The sequence below is a fragment of the Pteropus vampyrus genome, unplaced genomic scaffold, assembly GCF_000151845.1.
Source record: "Pteropus vampyrus isolate Shadow unplaced genomic scaffold, Pvam_2.0 Scaffold58, whole genome shotgun sequence".
Classification (NCBI taxonomy): domain Eukaryota; kingdom Metazoa; phylum Chordata; class Mammalia; order Chiroptera; family Pteropodidae; genus Pteropus; species Pteropus vampyrus.
The window spans coordinates 969,445-975,084 of record NW_011888839.1 but is presented as its reverse complement, the minus strand read 5'-3'; positions in this window follow the sequence as shown (position 1 = coordinate 975,084).

The window sequence follows — 5,640 nt, the reverse complement described above, 5'->3', positions numbered from 1 at the left end:
ATATGGTGGGTTACTTCATTAAAGCCAGCAAAGGAGAATCAATAGAAAGAGCCAGCCAGCAAGATGGAAGTTGCAATCTATGTAACGTAATTGTGGAAGTGACATCCCATTACCTTTGGTATATTTTATTTGTTAGAAGCAAGTCATGGGACCTGTACATATTCAAAGGAGAAGAGAGTCCACAAAGGTGTGAGGCAAAGATTATTGAGAGCCATCTTAGAATCTGTCCACTACACATAAGAAGTCTTTGAGATTCACTGAGTATTTTATACTTACGATACATCTCAACTCAGACCAGCCACATTTCAAGTGCTCAGTAGCCATTAACTAGTAGCAACCATATTAGTGCCATTCTGGAACAACTAAACCCAGAGATCTGGGAATTATAGGGTACCAAACACTGGTATAAGAATCACGTGTTTACATAGAGAATTCAAGCTCAAAAGAATTAGAAGCATAAAGGTATAGAGGGTTAAAAATATTTTGTTGTTTTTAACAGGTAAAGAGAATTTATTACTATCCTTTAAAATATCATTTTAAATATCATTTTAAATCTCGATCCTCAAAACAAGTAGAGGCTGGAAAAAAGGTTTTGCATTTGTTTTTACAGTTTTAGTTTTATACTTCGTGCTTGCCCTGGGTCATTGGGCAAGTCCTATAGGCTGACAGAGTTAAACAAAGGTAATTTACAGAAGGGTTTGGTAACTATAATATCAGAGGGCTCCCAGGAAGATATCTTGGTAAGTAATCTTATACTTTTCCCCTTGATTTCTAGCAGGACCACTTAAGCCAGTCAACACAAAGAGTTGATCCTTCCCTTGCATGTCATTTTACCAGAAACAGAAGGCCAGAGGAGGGATGAAGATGGGGTTATTTTGCAAGCAATTCTCCAGTTTCCACTCCACTGATATCTTAGGGATCCCTGTGTAAAGAGGATTTGATCCCTGTTCAATTAAACAAGGAGGCCCTTGCACTAAGGTGGCTGTACCGACTTGGGAGCTTACATAAGCAAATCAAAACCTAAGCCCACAAATGCCTCCGGATTATGAAATTGAAACCTAAGGATGACCAATCTCAAACAGCCAACTAGGATTTCCCAAATAAGGCAAGCACTGAAGTTATAGCCAATCAAATAATTGTCTTGCTTTGCTTCTGAATCTGTTCTATAAAAGTCTAACCTTTACTCTTGTCAGTGGTGCTCTCCTACTAGCTTCTGGTTTGGAATTGCTCAGTTAGAACAGATGCTTGCTCGGATAAACTTTTCGCAATTCTAATATGTTTCATTTTATCTTGTAACACCCTTGGCATGAGCTAGCAGTCTGAAGAGGAGTCTGCAGATGGACTATTTCTACTAAACCTGGGCATCCCACATGCAAGCCAATGGGCTCACTCCAGCTCTTCCTGTGCCACACAGCACTCAATTCAAACATTAATTATATGTGCAAATGTGCACTGGTTTCAGTTCACATGATATGTCCATGCATCTGTTCTCATGCCTTCCCCTGTCCCCTCTCTAAGGACAGCCCCAAACCTATCCTGACTTCTTGTTAAAATTCCGAGTCCCACCTCCTCTCCTGCCTCCTTGATGTTTCTCTCTGACGATTCATTCTCCTTTTATCGTCAGCTCAATATATCTAACAGCAAATGTTAAATGTTAAACACCCTGCCATGGGCTAGTCAGCCTCAGCAGGAGCTGGAGGCATTCTGCAGAGCAGGGGCTGAGGGGCATCAAAAGCAATGTAGTGACGCTGCCCAAGTCGAGGCTGTTTCCACACAGTAAGTGGATCCCATGAATTTGAAAGAGTTGGTTTAATCTTTTCAAAGTACATAATCATATACATAGGCATGAATTAATCAGTTATTTTCTCCTGTATCCCAAAACATCCTTGGCTCTGGGATGGGAAGTACTTACTTTTTAGTGTGCCTTAGTGCAGCCTAGGTAACCTTTCTCCTCATCTCACATCAAGGCTATACGGTGTTAAAAAAACAAAATTCAACTGAGTAAATTTAAAAGATCTTATTGGCTTTATTTAATGAGTCAAGGATTGGGCAGCATCCCGTCTAACAGATAGAAGGCACTCTGAAGAGCCGTACAAATGAAAGTCTTTCATAGGCAGAAGAGGGCAGAAAAAGGAAGTTTCTAATAGAGTGGATTGGCCAAGTTCCTATGAGGGACAGGAAGGTCTGTTGGGTGTATTGCCTCACTAGTGCTGACCAGATAATTCAAGATTAGCTGATTAAAGATTACATTCCTGGAAGAGGCTAAAACTGCAATTAGGTTAGGTATTAAATCTTGGTTTGGTGATGTGGGTTTAGCACAACTGACTCCATTTGGGGCCTATTGTTTCTTTTCTAAACAAAATAATATAGGAAGGAGGCAAGAGAACTAAAAAGTTAAATCAAGCAATATTCAGAGTCTGCAATATGCTGATCAGCTCTGCAGCCAGGCCATAAGGATACATGCAGAACACAGGAAGATTTCTGCTAGGATTGCTAACAACCCATTTCCCACACCCTGAAGGGGAAACAGGAAAAACAGAGTCTTTTAAGTGGTTGCCCTACACAAAATAAAATCGTTCATGGCTAAAACCATAGGGAACCTATGGAATAAAGGCTGGGAACTGCCAGCAGGCCTTTCATACATATCCTTACCTTTTCATGCTACACACTCTTCCCCTTCTCCTTCCTCACTATATGCCCATATCAAAGAAGATGGGTAAAACAAAGTCTTTAAACTATAACTCACAGGAACTGAAGAATGATATATAAACTAAATTCCCTGAACTCTCAGGATCCCTCTCACTATCTTTCCTCTGTCTCTGTGTTTCTCTCGGTCCCTCTCACTGCCTTTACTCTCAGTGTCTTTACTTTGTCTCTTTCACTGTCCTGTCTCTATTGTCCTTGTCCCTCTGAGTCTCTCTTAGGCTCTCTCACTCTCTGCCTCTGAGAGGAGACCACGTTCTGTCTATGGAGTGTCACCCTTCTCCAATAAACTTCCCTTTTGACTCTAACTTTGGCGTGTGTGTTGAATTCTTTCTACACTCTCTGCAAAAGAACCTTCTTCTTCTCTCAACACAAGCCTTAGTCTCCCCCCTACTTGGTGGAATTTGCCCTATCTTGTATCAAGGGGATATCCTAGTCCTTCCAAAATGGAATAAAGAAACTCCTTAGTCATGGTTCCCCTGGTGACCATAACTGGTAGTATGAAAATCATCTTCTAAATCTTCATCAGTGACTCACAGTCAGATGAAATATAATATTCATAAAATGTGTATTGGAACCAGGGTAGAGAAACGATAGTGCCAAATTTGATTTTATGTGATGAGTAGGTAATCCTCGCTCATTAAATTCTTGTAGTAGAAAGACTAACATCGTTTTTTTAAATTATGGGATACAAAGAGTGTCATGATTGGTGACCCGTGATTCTCCCCCACTGACTCACCTTTTACCGAATAATTCTAAGAAACTAAGATTTTATTTATCATCCAGTTCTAAGGTAATAGATTCGTAATAAATATAATTCCAGATCCGGGGTGTTATAGACTGAATGTATCTCCCCAAAAATTCATATTGTAGGAGAGGAAAAATATCATTCCAAGTTTTTGGCTGAGGCCCCTGTAACAAAGGACAGATTGATAAGGGAAAAACGAAAAGAAGCTTTTTAACAGGTATGCTTCATGTATACATGGGAGATACCCAGGGAAAAATCAGTAACTCTCAAGGAGGCGGCTTGGAATTTAGGTTTAAATACATTTTCAGCTAAATCAAAAAAAAAAAAAAAAAAGGGGGGGGGGGGGGGGCCAGTTATAGATAGGTACCTTCTCCATTGATAAGAGCCTTTCATGCTTTAGAGTCAAACATCTCTTCCAGATACAGTACAGAAAAGGAGACACCCTTAGAGATGGAGATTTTCTTTATATATGCAAATTTCCTTTACAAAAAACTAACATCTACTCTGTTTTCAGAGCTTGTCCTGTGTCTGCTGTTTCTCAAAATAATCCTTACGCCAAAGAAGCATGTGTTGGAGTGGCGTATTCTGCCATCCTTTACTGTGGATCTAATCCCCAGTATGAAGGTATTTGGAAGCAGGGCCTTCGGGAGGTGTTTAGGTAATTAGGAATTAGTTTCCTTAAAAAAGAGACTCCCCAGAGTTCTCTCACCCCTTCTGCCTTTTGAGGACTCAGTAAAAAGAGGGCTATCTATAAACTAGAAAGCAAGCCTCACCACACCCTGAATCTTCTGGAGCCTTGATCTCAGGTTTCCCAACCTCCAAAACTGTGAGAAATAAATTTGTTGTTTATAAGCTACCCAGTCTACTGTATTCTGTCATAGCAACCTGAACAGCCTATGTGTGGACATAGCCAGGCTTCCCCTTAGACCCAGGTTGGAGGGGCTCTGTTCTGTTCCTTAGTACGTGACCCTCCAGGATACATACACTCTGTGACTTATAGGCCCCAGGAAAACACTTCTCCGCATCTCTTGACCTTTGTCCTCAAAACAAAAGGCACCTAAGAGCAAATGCCAGTATGGTTGGTGGGTTGTGCCACTGCCAAAGTCAAAGATAGACATTGCTTTGGGTTTGGAGAAGGACATGAATGGCACAAACACTAAAGTAAGAGAAAAACAGAATGAATTCATTTGTCAACCCTTTTTCTGAGCTATCATGAATACAGTAGCTTCTTGCATGATAGGTTATAATTTCCCAGGGGGCCGAAGGTCCATTTTCTTGCTCTTCTTCATGTTCTAATTCTGGAGGTGCTCATGTCTTAGGGTGGTATTCAACATCTTGCAATATTACATATAAATTGGCATACCCATGAATTCGCTGTAACAGGCATGAACCATGATACCAGTTCTTTACTGGAAACAAGATGGACATTGAACACAAGAATTTAAGTAATTTTGTTTTTATTGCTCAATAGTATTTAATTTTCAAATTATTAAATTTTTGAAATTTTCAAAATTAAAAAAATAAAATTTAAATGTCAGCTTTATTTTAAATTTTATACTAAAATGATATTTTTAATAATTTGCTCTTCACTTTTTAATTTTAGTAGATTTTTTAATATTTTAGAAAAAATAACTTTGAAATATATATTAAATAATTTTAATTTTTTTATTATTTATATTTATTTAAATATGCATTTTAATAAATACCTAGTCAAAAAATATTTGAATACAATTAAATTTTCTTTTTTTAATCTTTTGGGTCATTTCCAAAAATCTTGATCATAACATAATTAGCAATTTTGCTAAAGTGACAGAAAGATTTACAGGAACATTTATGAATTATGTATGTCTTTTTTTATGTCTCACCAAAAACTCAGTAGCCCATCAACAGAACATTAATTAGATTTAGTCATATTTCACCAACTTTCTGTCATATAAAAACCAACTCTTTAAACATGTTTTATTTTTTGTCATTATGAGGGTATATTTATCAATGTAGGAGTATAAAGCACATTTTATTTAATAGTTGTTAGCTTGATTTATAGCTTTTAAATATTTAGACACTTGGAATGTGCCTCCATTTGTTTGTTTCCCCTGAATGTTGGTAATCTAGAATGAATGAGGTGCCTGTTATCGATCCATCAGAATTAAGAGTAATATCTGCCTGACGCATTTTCTTACAACCAGAAT